This window comes from Rhinatrema bivittatum, chromosome 18 (genome assembly GCF_901001135.1).
Source record: "Rhinatrema bivittatum chromosome 18, aRhiBiv1.1, whole genome shotgun sequence".
NCBI lineage: Eukaryota > Metazoa > Chordata > Amphibia > Gymnophiona > Rhinatrematidae > Rhinatrema > Rhinatrema bivittatum.
The window spans coordinates 859,247-872,751 of record NC_042632.1 but is presented as its reverse complement, the minus strand read 5'-3'; the positions used below and the strand labels follow the sequence as shown (position 1 = coordinate 872,751).

The 13,505-nt window shown below is 48.9% G+C and overlaps 1 protein-coding gene across 1 annotated transcript in view; it reads left to right on the top strand.

The window, feature by feature from the left end:
* LOC115079628 (dedicator of cytokinesis protein 2-like) overlaps positions 1-13,505 on the top strand; it is a 991,955-nt gene that overhangs the window by 853,263 nt on the left and 125,187 nt on the right.

Sequence of the window (13,505 nt, the reverse complement as noted above, 5' to 3'; positions counted from 1 at the left end):
GCTAGTCGGAGCGGATGAACAAAGCAATAACAGATCGGCAAACCCCAGGAACTGCGACTTCCCAATGTACAAGGGAGCCAGGCCTGGTTCTGCTTATCGCCGAGAAAACAAGAACTACAAATCCCAGCAAGCCACCGGGTACAAGCAGACCTAGCCTTGCTGACCAGGTACCCCCCACAGTATTATAGTATTACTATTACTGGTTTAACATACTCCCAGGATCTGTAGTAATGCACATAAACTAATCCGCACACAGTTACACCTGTATTATGGAATACACTCATAGATAGGGTTTCGCATTAAACAGGAGCAACCCTGTCTATGAAAAGGCAATACTACAAATATTAAATCCGGTCCTAAAAACAGATCCAGCAAGCAGCTATAGATCCCCACACAAAAATAATTGTAAAACTATACCAATAAGCAAAATAAATGTTTCAAAACAGCTATAAACAGAAAAACATCCAACAATTAAAAACTCATAAAAAATATTAAAAATTCTCCAAACACCAATAAAATATTTCAAAAAAGCAGACATCACACAATTAAAATGGCAGTCAATCAAGAAAAATAAACTTAAAAAGCTACCTTTACTTACCCCCTCCAGCAGCTCTCCTACTCCCCTTCCCTGCAGGCTGTGGCACACACCAGAAGCAGCAGTAGAAGCTAAGCTCTATACTTATTAGAGATGTGAATCGTGTCCTCGATCGTCTTAACGATCGATTTCGGCAGGGAGGGGGAGGGAATCATATTGTTGCCGTTTGGGTGTGTAAACTATCGTGAAAAATCGTTAAAATCGTGAGCCGGCACACTAAACCCCCCTAAAACCCACCCCGACCCTTTAAATTAAATCCCCCACCCTCCCGAACCCCCCCCAAATGCTTTAAATTACCTGGGGATCCGGCGGTGGTCCAGAACGGCGGCGGTCCGGAACGGTCCCCTCAATAGAATCGTGTTGTCTTCAGCCGGCGCCATTTTTCAAAATGGCCGCCGCAAAATGGCGGCGGCCATAGACAAAAACGATTCGACGGAGGAGGTAGTTCCGGACCCCCGCTGGACTTTTGGCAAGTCTTGTGGGGGTCAGGAGGCCCCCCCAAGCTGGCCAAAAGTTTCCTTGGAGTCCAGCGGGGTTCCGGGAGCGATTTCTTGCCGCGAATCGTTTCCGTACGGAAAATGGCGCCGGCAGGAGATCGACTGCAGGAGGTCGTTCAGCGGGGGTTCCGGACCGCCGCTGAACGACCTCCTGCACTCGATCTCCTGCCGGCGCCATTTTCCGTACGAAAACGATTCGCAGCAAGAAATCGCTCCCGGAACCCCGCTGGACTCCCAGGAAACTTTTGGCCAGCTTGGGGGGGCCTCCTGACCCCCACAAGACTTGCCAAAAGTCCAGCGGGGGTCCGGAACGACCTCCTCCGTCGAATCGTTTTTGTCTATGGCCGCCGCCATTTTGCGGCGGCCATTTTGAAAAATGGCGCCGGCTGAAGACAACACGATTCTATTGAGGGGGCCGTTCCGGACCGCCGCCGTTCTGGACCACCGCCGGATCCCCAGGTAATTTAAAGCATTGGGGGGGGTTCGGGAGGATGGGGGATTTAATTTAAAGGGTCGAGGTGGGTTTTAGGGGGTTTTAGTGTGCCGGTTTTCCTGCCCTCCCCCTTCCCCCGATTTACGATTTTTTAACGATAAATCGGGGGAATTGGTATTGTATCGTGGCCCTAACGATTTTTTGACGATTTAAAATATATCGGACGATATTTTAAATCGTCAAAAAACGATTCACATCCCTAATACTTATGGTCCTCTTCCTTAGTGCCCATGTCTCTCACACACACACCATACCAGTCATGCCCCCATGACCAGTTTCTGTCTCTCACACACCAACCATCTCCCAAACAGTCTTTGGCACACACACACCAGTCACCTTCCTGAACAGTTTCTCTCATGCCATACACACACACACAGGCTTCCCACTCCCGTGTTCTACTTACATATATGGGCTTCTCACTCTCATAATCACTTTCTCTGTCTCTCTCTCTCTCACACACACACACACACACACTTACTCACCAGTCTCTCACTCCCATGCTTGTTCTCTCCACATGCACAGGCTTCTCATTCCCATAATCACTTTCTTTCTCTCTCTCACACATACACACACTCACCAGTCTCTCACTCCCATGTTCTCTTTCAGATATACAGGCTTCTCCCTCCCATGATGTGTCTCACACACACCCAGTTTTCTCACTCCCATGCTCACTCTTCACGTGCACAGGCTTCTCATTCCCATAATCACTTTCTCTCTGTTACACACACACCAGTCTCTCTCATTTCCATGCTCACTCTCCACGGGCACAGGCTTCTCATTCCCTGAATCACATTCTCTCACATTCACACACACACACCAGTCTTTTTCTCTCACACACACACCGTCACCTTACCAAGCAGTCTCTCTCTCTCATGCATGCACACTCACCCAGGTTTCTCACTCCCATGCTTTTTTTCACCCCCACAACACCAGGCTTCTTACGCCCATGCTTTCCCACATACCCAGACTTCTCACTTCCATGCTTTTTCTCTCTCTCACACACACACAAACATACACATCAGTTACCTCCCTGACTAATGTCTCACACTCTCACATACACATCAGTCATCTCCCAGAGCAATCATTGTCTCTCACACACACACACACACACACATCAGCTCTCTGACCAGTCAATCACACACAGGCTGGCTGGCTGCTTCTCTCTCTTTCTCTCACTCACTTCCTCTCCCCTCCCCCGGAGCACAAATGGGAGCTGCAGCAGCCCCCGCAGGCCAAGAAAGAAGAATCCCATCGGCCGCGGGAGGCTCACGCTGCTGACTCCTTTCTCGATTACTGGCTGCTTCAATTGCTCGGGGACCGATGCTGCAGCTGCCGCTGCTACTTTATCACGTGGCACGGCTCTTTCTCCTTCCCGCGCACCGCGTATCACTTCCTGTTCCGGGTCACGGGAGGGGGGGGGGGGCAGGCGCGGGAAGAAGAAAAGGCCAGCTGCAGGTGCCACAGCTTCTTCTAGCACCGCTGCCGTTCCCACTGAGCTTGAACGTGCTGACAGCCCGGCGGCAACGGCAGCGGGAGAGACCGGGAGCGCGCAACACACCTGCCGGTGCTTGGCAGCGCCGCTGCAGTATTCAACAACACTTACATCTGGGCTTAAAATACTAATTTCTTTTTTTATTTAAATAGCTTTTTGGCGCCCCCTTAGACCCGGCGCTCGGGGCGGCCGCCCAACCCTCGCTACGCCACTGGGTTGAACCCTTGGGTTCTGGTGGCCCACAGGACTTGAACAAGGGAGGAGACCTAAGGCTAAAGCTGGACTGGAATCCGGAGTGGAGAGGAACAAACTCAGGAAGCTGAACAGGCCTGGGGATTCAGGCTGCAGGGCTGGAGACAGAAGCCAGAGCAGAATTGAGATGCAGGCTGCAGGACTGGAGCCTGATGTCTGTTGGGTCTGGAACTCAGGCAAGAACCAAGATCATGGATGAAACAAAACAGAGGTTACTAATGTTGGAGAGGTGGACCCTTGAGCCGAGACGGGGTTGTTGCTACCACCAGGTTAGGGCCACTGTTGGTCCTCATCATTGGGAGGCGGTACAGGAGAAGAAGACCCAACTGGACATTCACCTATACCAGCCCTCGGTCCCCACAGGGTTGAGCCCTTGAGGTACGTGGGCCGGTAGTACTTAGGCGCAGGTATCTCAAGGTAAGGAACTGGAAGACAAAGCTGAAGCAGGGTCGGACAGGCCAAGGGTCGAGGCAGGCAATGAATGAGTGTAGAAAGGGACAGGCCAGAGGTCAGGACAGGCAACGAACAAGCAGAGTCGAGAGGCCAGGCAGAAGGTCAGGGCAGGCGGAGATCAAGCAGAGTCGAGATACCAGGCAAGTGTCAAGGCAGGTGGAAGTCAAGCCGAATCAGGCAAAGCAGGGTCAGAACTAGAAGATCAGTCCGTAGGGACGAGGAGCAAGGCAGGGACTGGAGATGAGGAACAGGAATGCTGGAACCAGGAATCAATAACAGGAGGCAAGGCAGGAATGCTGGAATCAAGGCAAGGATCGTAAACACAGACAACTTGCACTCAAGAATGAGCAGGACCCGTTGCTGAGGCGAAGAGGTGGAAGCAAGACAGGGTATATATATATATATATATATATATACCCACCCTGCCTGATGTCATCTTCGCGTGCCACAGGGAACTTTCCTGCCGCTGGACCTTTAAATTCACTGCTGGTGTGCGGAGCTCAGTGTAGGCAGTGGGAGATGGCATAGGGGGAAGCAGGAACAGGTCTCCTGGCTGCCCAAGTGAGGGAACCCGGTCGTGTCTCACGCAGCCGGGGATCCTAATAACTAATACTGGCAAGCTTGAGACAGGAAGCTTAGGGAAGCCCAAGGTAAGCTTGGAAACAGGGAGGCTTAGGGAAGCCACAAGTTAAGCTTGGAAACAGGGAGGCTTAGGGAAGCTACAAGGTAAGCTTGGAAACAGGGAGGCTTAGGGAAGCCACAAGTTAAGCTTGGAAACAGGAAGGCGCAGGGAAGCCACAAGTTAAGCTTGGAAACAGGAAGGCATAGGGAAGCCACAAAGTAAGCTTGGAAACACGGAGGCTTAGGGAAGCCACAAAGTAAGCTTGGAAACAGGAAGGCATAGGGAAGCCACAAGATAAGCTTGGAAACACGGAGGCTTAGGGAAGCCACAAAGTAAGCTTGGAAACAGGAAGGCATAGGGAAGCCACAAGGTAAGCTTGGAAACAGGAAGGTGTAGGGAAGCCACAAGATAAGCTTGGAAACAGGGAGGCTTAGGGAAGCCACAAGTTAAGCTTGGAAACAGGGAGGCTTAGGGAAGCCACAAAGTATGGAAACAGGAAGGCGTAGGGAAGCCACAAGATAAGCTTGGAAACAGGAAGATGTAGGGAAGCTACAAGTTAAGCTTGGAAACAGGAAGGCGTAGGGAAGCTACAAGTTAAGCTTGGAAACAGGAAGGCATAGGGAAGCCACAAAGTAAGCTTGGAAACACGGAGGCTTAGGGAAGCCACAAAGTAAGCTTGGAAACAGGAAGGCATAGGGAAGCCACAAGATAAGCTTGGAAACACGGAGGCTTAGGGAAGCCACAAAGTAAGCTTGGAAACAGGAAGGCATAGGGAAGCCACAAGGTAAGCTTGGAAACAGGAAGGTGTAGGGAAGCCACAAGATAAGCTTGGAAACAGGGAGGCTTAGGGAAGCCACAAGTTAAGCTTGGAAACAGGGAGGCTTAGGGAAGCCACAAAGTATGGAAACAGGAAGGCGTAGGGAAGCCACAAGATAAGCTTGGAAACAGGAAGATGTAGGGAAGCTACAAGTTAAGCTTGGAAACAGGAAGGCGTAGGGAAGCTACAAGTTAAGCTTGGAAACAGGAAGGCGTAGGGAAGCCACAAGATAAGCTTAGAAACAGGGAGGCTTAGGGAAGCTACAAGTTAAGCTTGGAAACAGGAAGGCGTAGGGAAGCTACAAGTTAAGCTTGGAAACAGGGAGGCATAGGGAAGCCACAAGATAAGCTTGGAAACAGGGAGGCTTAGGGAAGCTACAAGTTAAGCTTGGAAACAGGAAGGCGTAGGGAAGCTACAAGTTAAGCTTGGAAACAGGGAGGCATAGGGAAGCCACAAGATAAGCTTGGAAACAGGGAGGCTTAGGGAAGCTACAAGTTAAGCTTGGAAACAGGGAGGCGTAGGGAAGCCACAAGATAAGCTTGGAAACAGGGAGGCTTAGGGAAGCTACAAGTTAAGCTTGGAAACAGGGAGGCGTAGGAAAGCCACAAGGTAAACTTAGAAACAGGGAGGCTTAGGGAAGCCACAAATTAAGCTTGGAAACAGGGAGGCTTAGGGAAGCCACAAAGTAAACTTGGAAACAGGAAGGCGTAGGGAAGCCACAAGTTAAGCTTGGAAACAGGGAGGCTTAGGGAAGCCACAAGGTAAACTTGGAAACAGGGAAGCTTAGGGAAGCCACAAGGTAAACTTGGAAACAGGGAGGCTTAGGGAAACCACAAAGTAAACTTGGAAACAGGAAGGCGTAGGGAAGCCACAAGTTAAGCTTGGAAACAGGGAGGCTTCGGGAAGCCACAAGTTAAGCTTGGAAACGGAGGCTTCGGGAAGCCAGAAAGTAAGCTTGGAAACAGGAAGGCATAGGGAAGCCACAAGATAAGCTTGGAAACAGGAAGGCGTAGGGAAGCCACAAGATAAGCTTGGAAACAGGAAGGCGTAGGGAAGCCACAAAATAAGCTTGGAAACAGGGAGGCGTAAGGAAGCCACAAGTGAAGCTTGGAAACAGGGAGGCTTAGGGAAGCCACAAGGTAAACTTGGAAACAGGGAAGCTTAGGGAAGCCACAAGGTAAACTTGGAAACAGGGAGGCTTAGGGAAACCACAAAGTAAACTTGGAAACAGGAAGGCGTAGGGAAGCCACAAGTTAAGCTTGGAAACAGGGAGGCTTCGGGAAGCCACAAGTTAAGCTTGGAAACAGAGGCTTCGGGAAGCCAGAAAGTAAGCTTGGAAACAGGAAGGCATAGGGAAGCCACAAGATAAGCTTGGAAACAGGAAGGCGTAGGGAAGCCACAAGATAAGCTTGGAAACAGGAAGGCGTAGGGAAGCCACAAAATAAGCTTGGAAACAGGGAGGCGTAAGGAAGCCACAAGTGAAGCTTGGAAACAGGGAGGCTTAGGGAATCACACGTTAAGCTTGGAAACAGAAAGACTTAGGGAAACCACAAGGTAAGCTTGGAAACAGCAAGGCTTAGAGAGTCCACAAGGCATTCAGAGACAAGAAGGCTATGGAAAGCCACAAGGCAGAAGGCTATGGAGAGCCACAAGGTACACAGAGAACGGGGGCCAAGCATGGAGCCAAGCAGACTCAATAACAAGGCCCCAAATTAGACTGCAGCAGGTATAAATAGGCAGGGATTTGCCGAGTCATGAGGTCACCAAGACTAGAGCTGAGAGATGGTAGGCGCAGCTCCTGGAGGACCTTTTGTGGTTGGGAGGCTGCATGACTAGCAGAATCACAACAGTACCCCCTCTTAAGCACCCCTCCTCCGGGTCACACTGGGAAGGGGAGCTAGAATCCTTGAGGCATGTGACTAAGCTTTGCCCCTCCTAGGGCGGCGGAACTGGGCTAGAGCTGAGCCCCTCCTGGGGCAGCTGAACTGGGCTGGAGGTACGTTCTCCTGGGGCAGTGTGCTATGGTTATGAGGTGTTTGGTGGATTCTTAGGTGCTGCAGTGATGGAGCACCTAAGCGGGGAACTGCAGTACCGGGCTAGACTCAAATGCACAACACAGAGATATATTTTATTGTACAGCTTGCAGAGTTCACCAGAGGTGGCAGTAGTGAGTAGATTCCTGCTGTCGCAGTCTGGGATCCTCGGCAGAGGAGACCCATTCCACAATGCTGGTATAGGGAACTCTGATGCAGATCTCCTATGAGGAACTGTAGGTGAGACAGACTGGTAGATGTTAGATTACTCACACTCTTGTAGCTGTAATGATGGAGTTCCCAGCAGGTAGAAGTAATAGTGGCAGGCACCAAGGTAGACAGCTCAGGCCCTCGAGGAGCGAGTACCTGGATATTGGATAGGAACCTGGAAAGAAGCATAGGGCCCCCGAGGAGCAGGTACCCAAGTTAGTAAAACCCTGAAGGGTGTAGAGAGCTTCCAGCAGCAGCAAAAGCGGCAGAGCAGCTTAGACCGGACGAATCCAATCCTTGCTAACTCAAAATCAGTCAGCAAATGGGCAGGCTAAATACCCGGATGATGTGACGACACTTGAGGGGGACGCCCCCGAGATTCATGCCAATGCTGGAATAAAGATGTGGGTAGCGCACGTGCGCACACCCTAGGAGGCCCTCAGGTGAATCATAACAGAATGCCTTGCCATAGCTGTTCCAGGGACGCCGGAGAGGGTGGCAAGCAGATGCGGCGGTCACCATTTTCCCGAGGCTGGTGGAGAAAGCGAATAATGAGGTGAGGCATGTGGGATGAAGCCGTCTGAGTGCCATGCACCGCATTTCTTCAGTCACAGAAGGGAACACAGAGCAGAAGGGATCAATGCCTTGGTTCTTCCTTGGCTGTAGGGTATTCTACTGTTTGTGTTTCCACCATGGCCGCTGGTGGGCAAAGTATTGCAGTGTGTAGAAATTCATCTGAGAGATGTGATTCGTGGTACCGGAGTGGCCTCAGTGGCCATGGTTTGCAGATCTGATCAATCTAGTGGTGGATGAGCCATTGAGGCTCACTCATCTACCAAAACTTCTGCACCAAGGTCCCATATTTTCAGATCAGGCAGCTCGCTTTTGTCTTGTGGCTTGGCTTTTGATAGGAAATGCTTAAGTGAGAGAGGATATTCTGAGGATGTCATTTCCACTCTGTTGCAAGCTAGAAAGACTTCCACCTCCTTGGCATATGTGAGGATCTGGAGGGTTTTTGAAGTTTGGTGAGGGGATGTTATAAATCTGCTCCCCAGAGAGGTGGAGTTAGCAATCTGAATAAATCACCCTGCCAAAGGGGAGGAATAGCAATCTGTTATAAGTCCGCTATGGAGTTAGCTGTCTGTTATGGATCACCCCGCCAAGGAGAGGAGTTAGCAATCTGTTTAATGCTGCTCCCCCAAGGGGAGGAGCTAGCAATTTGTAATACTCCATAGGCGGAGTTAATGATCTGTTGTGGGTTGGCTTCCCACAGAGTGGCAGTCTGTATGATACTGCTCAGCAGTGTAAGGAATAAACACTTAATGTAAATTGGTGAATCCATGGGCCGATGGCAGATGACAGCGCCCCCAGGAGGATATCCTGAGAGGCATGTGGGATGGCTTGGGTATGGAGACAGACACAGATAGTTCTTTATTAGACAGGAAGTAGAACCACCAGAGGTGGCAGTAGTGAGCTGATGTGCCCAGCAGGGCTGAAGTCCCTCAGATACTGGAATTGCGATCTCTGGGTTGCTGAGCTGTAGAGAGAGACTATAGGTAGTGAATAGACAGGGGTATGTTGGATACATAACCAGTAGTAGATGATACACTCACAATCATAGATATCTGTAATGGCTTCTATGCAACAGAGAGTCTTCAGTATATTCAGGAACAGGAGCCGTAGGCGAGTACCGGTTCCTATATGCAGTCTGGAATAAGAACTCACAATATCTGTGTATGAGATGGCTTCTGGAATAGAAGAAAGTCTTTGGAGGGTTTTAGGAACATAGGCCCTCATGGAGTGAGTACCGTTTCCTATCTGCAATCTGTAATAGTAATTCACAAGGTATAGGTATGTGATAGCTTCTGAAATAGAAGAGAGTCTGGAAGGGTTTAGGAACATGGGCCCTCGTGGAGTGAGTACCGGTTCCTATCTGCAATATGAAATAGTACTATACCAGATATAGGTATGCGATAGCTTCTGAGATAGAAGAGAGTCTGGGAAGGGTTTAGGAACATGGGCCCTCGTGGAGCGAGTACCGGTTCCTATCTGTAATAGAACTCACAGTGTTCATGTCTGCGATCGCTTCCAGGCAGTAAGGAGTCTTCTGAGCATTCAGGGATGTAGGCCCTCGAGGAGCGAGTACCAGATCCCATCTTAGCAATCTGAAATCAAGAAGAGAGAGCGGGGCCCCCGAGGAGCGGGTACCCCTTGGTAAGTTGAGGAGGCAGAGCAGCAGTGAGAGAGTTATCCCCCCCCCCCTTGCTAACTCGATTTGAAGTAGCAAACAAAGACCTTTTAAGTTGGAAGCTGATGACGTCACTACGGGGGACACCCCTGAGGTTCGCGCCCTTGCCAGTACAAACTCTGGAGCGCGCGCGCCCTTACGTCATTAGAAACATGGCGGATCCGTAGCGTCAGGCCAGCCTGGGGATTCCGGGGAGAAGCGGCGAAGGGAGTCACCACAAAGGACAAAGGTAGAGAGGATGGAGCGAGGGCAAGAACAGGCACGAACGCAACAGGGGAGCAGGGGGTTGAACCTACTTGGGAATCCGTAACGCATATTCTGACCTTCTTGCAAAGAGGGGCCTACAACTCCCTCAGAGTTCAGGTGACTGCTTTGGGCTGTCTTCGAGGCAAAGTGCAGGGAGTGGCTCTAGCTGCACATCCGAATGTGCTGCATTTTCTACGGGGGGGTGGGGGGGTGGAAGCATTTGCATCCTCCGTTTTGAAAATTGTTTTCCTTTTGGAGCCTTAACTTGGTCCTTAAGGGTATGTGTGCAGCTCCGTTTGAGCCTCTTAGAAGGGCTACTATGAAAGATCTTTTTAAAGGTGGTTTTCTTGGTGGCAATTTGGTCAACTAGAAGGATTTCAGAGCTTCAGGCTTTGTCATGTAGGGATTCTTTTTTGAGAATTATGGATTCTGGAGTTTTGTTGCGGGTGGTTCCTTCCTTCCTTTCGAAAGTGTTGACGTCATTCTACTTAAATCAAATGGTAGAGCTTCCAGCCTTTCCAAACCTGGATGCGGCAGCACTTTATGCGAGGGAGTTATGACTCTTGGATGTAAAGCGGACGTTGTTGCGATATATCAAGGTCACTAATAGCTTCCGGCTGTCAGATTATGTTTTTGTGCTGTGGAGTGACGCAAAAAAGGGACATAAAGCTTCAAAGTCCATTATAGCACGGTGGTTAAAAGAACATAAGAACATGCCATACTGGGTCAGACCAAGGGTCCATCAAGCCCAGCATCCTGTTTCCAACAGTGGCCAATCCAGGCCATAAGAACCTGGCAAGTACCCAAAAACTAAGTCTATTCCATGTTACCTTTGCTAGTAATAGCAGTGGCTATTTTCTAAGTCAACTTAATTAATAGCAGGTAATGGACTTCTCCTCCAAAAACTTATCCAAGCCTTTTTTAAACACAGCTATACTAACTGAACTAACCACATCCTCTGGCAACAAATTCCAGAGTTTAATTGTGCGTTGAGTGAAGAAGAACTTTCTCCGATTGGTTTTAAATGTGCCACGTGCTAACTTCATGGAGTGCCCCCTAGTCTTTCTATTATCTGAGAGAATAAATAACCGATTCACATCTGCCCATTCTAGACCTCTCATGATTTTAAATACCTCTATCATATCCCCCCTCAGCCGTCTCTTCTCCATGCTGAAAAGTCCTAACCTCTTTAGTCTTTACTCATAGGGGAGTTGTTCCATTCCCCTTATCATTTTGGTAGCCCTTCTCTGTACCTTCTTCATCGCAATTATATCTTTTTTGAGATGCGGTGACCAGAATTGTACACAGTATTCAAGGTGCGGTCTCACCATGGAGCGATACAGAGGCATTATGACATTTTCCGTTTTATTCACCATTCCCTTTCTAATAATTCCCAACATTCTGTTTGCTTTTTTGACTGCCACAGCACACTGAACTGACGATTTCAATATGTTATCCACTATGATGCCTAGATCTCTTTCTTGGGTTGTAGCACCTAATATAGAACCTAACATTGTGTAACTATAGCATGGGTTATTTTTCCCTATATGCATCACCTTGCACTTATCCACATTAAATTTCATCTGCCATTTTGATGCCCAGTTTTCCAGTCTCACAAGGTCTTCCTGCAATTTATCACAATCTGCTTGTGATTTAACTACTCTGAACAATTTTGTCATCTGCAAATTTGATTACCTCAATTGTTGTACTTCTTTCCAGATCATTTATAAATATATTGAAAAGTAAGGGTCCAAATATAGATCCCTGAGGCACTCCACTGTCCACTCCCTTCCACTGAGAAAATTGTCCATTTAATCCTACTCTCTGTTTCCTGTCTTTTTGCAATCCATGAAAGGGCAACGCCACCTATCCCATGACTACTTTTCCTAGAAGCCTCTCTTTCTATTATCGGAAAGACTAAATAACCGATTCACATCTACCCATTCTAGACCTCTCATGATTTTAAACACCTCTATCATATCCCCCCTCAGCTGTCTCTGAGTGATAGGTTTGGTGTACATCTGTCAAAATTGTCCTAACTCTGAGGGTTTAAGGGCTCACTCTACTCGATTATAAGTGTCCGCTTCCTGATGCTCACTTAGGGGGATATGAGTACGTTATTGTGGTTATGTTCATTGGTATCTTGGCTTGGTTGCTTATTAATACTGAGGGACTGCAGATGGCACACCAGGTTATGTGGAACTGTCAGCAAACATTTCTCTGTCTCCATCTGCTGGAAGAGAGGCAAAACCCTGGAGTCTGAACTGATCTGTGGTACTAAAGGAACAAAAATTAGCAGGTAGGAACCAATTTTCCTGTCTGTATGATTTCTCCCCTACACCTCTCCTCAGATCCTTCAGCCTCTCCTCATAGATCTTCTGATACAGACCCCCACACCATTTTGATTGCTGTTCTCTGGACCGCTTCCATCCTGTCTTCATCTCCCTTCAGATATGGACACCAGAACTGAACACAGTACTCCAAATGAGGCCTCACCAAGGACCTGAACAAGGACATTATCACTCCTTTTTCGTATTGGTTATTCCTCTCTCTATGCAGCCCAGCATTCTTCTGGCTTTAGCTATCACCTTGTTACATTGTTTCGGCATCTTCAGATCTCTAGGCACTATTACCCCAAGATCTCTCTCCTGGTCCATGCATATCAGTCTAACATCCTCCATCACATACAGCTCTTTTGGATTGCCGCACCCCAGGTGCATGACTCTGCACTTCTTGGCATTGAATCCCAGCTGCCAAATCTTTGATCACTCGTCTAGCTTTTTAAAATCACTTTTCATTCTCTCTCCTCCTTCAGGCATGTCCACTCTATTGCAGATCTTAGTATCATCCGCAAAAAGGCAAATGTTATCTTCTATCCCTTCTGCAATGTCACTCACAAAGATATTGAACAGAACTGGTCCCAGCATCTATCTCTGTGGCACTTAACATGGTTCTCTCACACAGGCTCCCTCTCTTTCTCACACATAGGCACTCTCTATTTTCACACAGGCTCCCTCTCTCCCTCACACACACACCTACATCCCCTCACACAGGCTCTATTTCTCTCTTGCACACTCACACACCCCTGCACATAGGCTCTTTCTTTCTTACACATACCCCCTTCTCATGAGCTCCCTCTCTCACACACAAACATGCACCCTCACAAAATCTCTCTCTAATACTCACTGTCACTCAAGCACACAGGCTCCAAATCACAGACACGCACAGAGGGCCTCCCTCGACTTCCATCTTGAGAAGAATGGGCTCTGCTTGTGGCCCTCAGAGCCTCCATTGTCTTCAGCCGTGAGCGGGATAGGATCCACTCGTGACTCACCTGGGCCTCCCTCAACTTCAGCTGCGAGCAGTATGGGCTCCGCTCATGGCCCACTAAAGCCTCCAGCCATCATCAGGATGGGCACAACTTGTGGCTCACTGGGAAAACTCCAAAATCTGTGCGAAAAAAGAAAATTCTGCGCAAGAGAGGAATTCTGTGCAAAGTTTACATTCTGCAGTAGTGCAGAATTCCCCAAGAGTAATTAAACTGTGT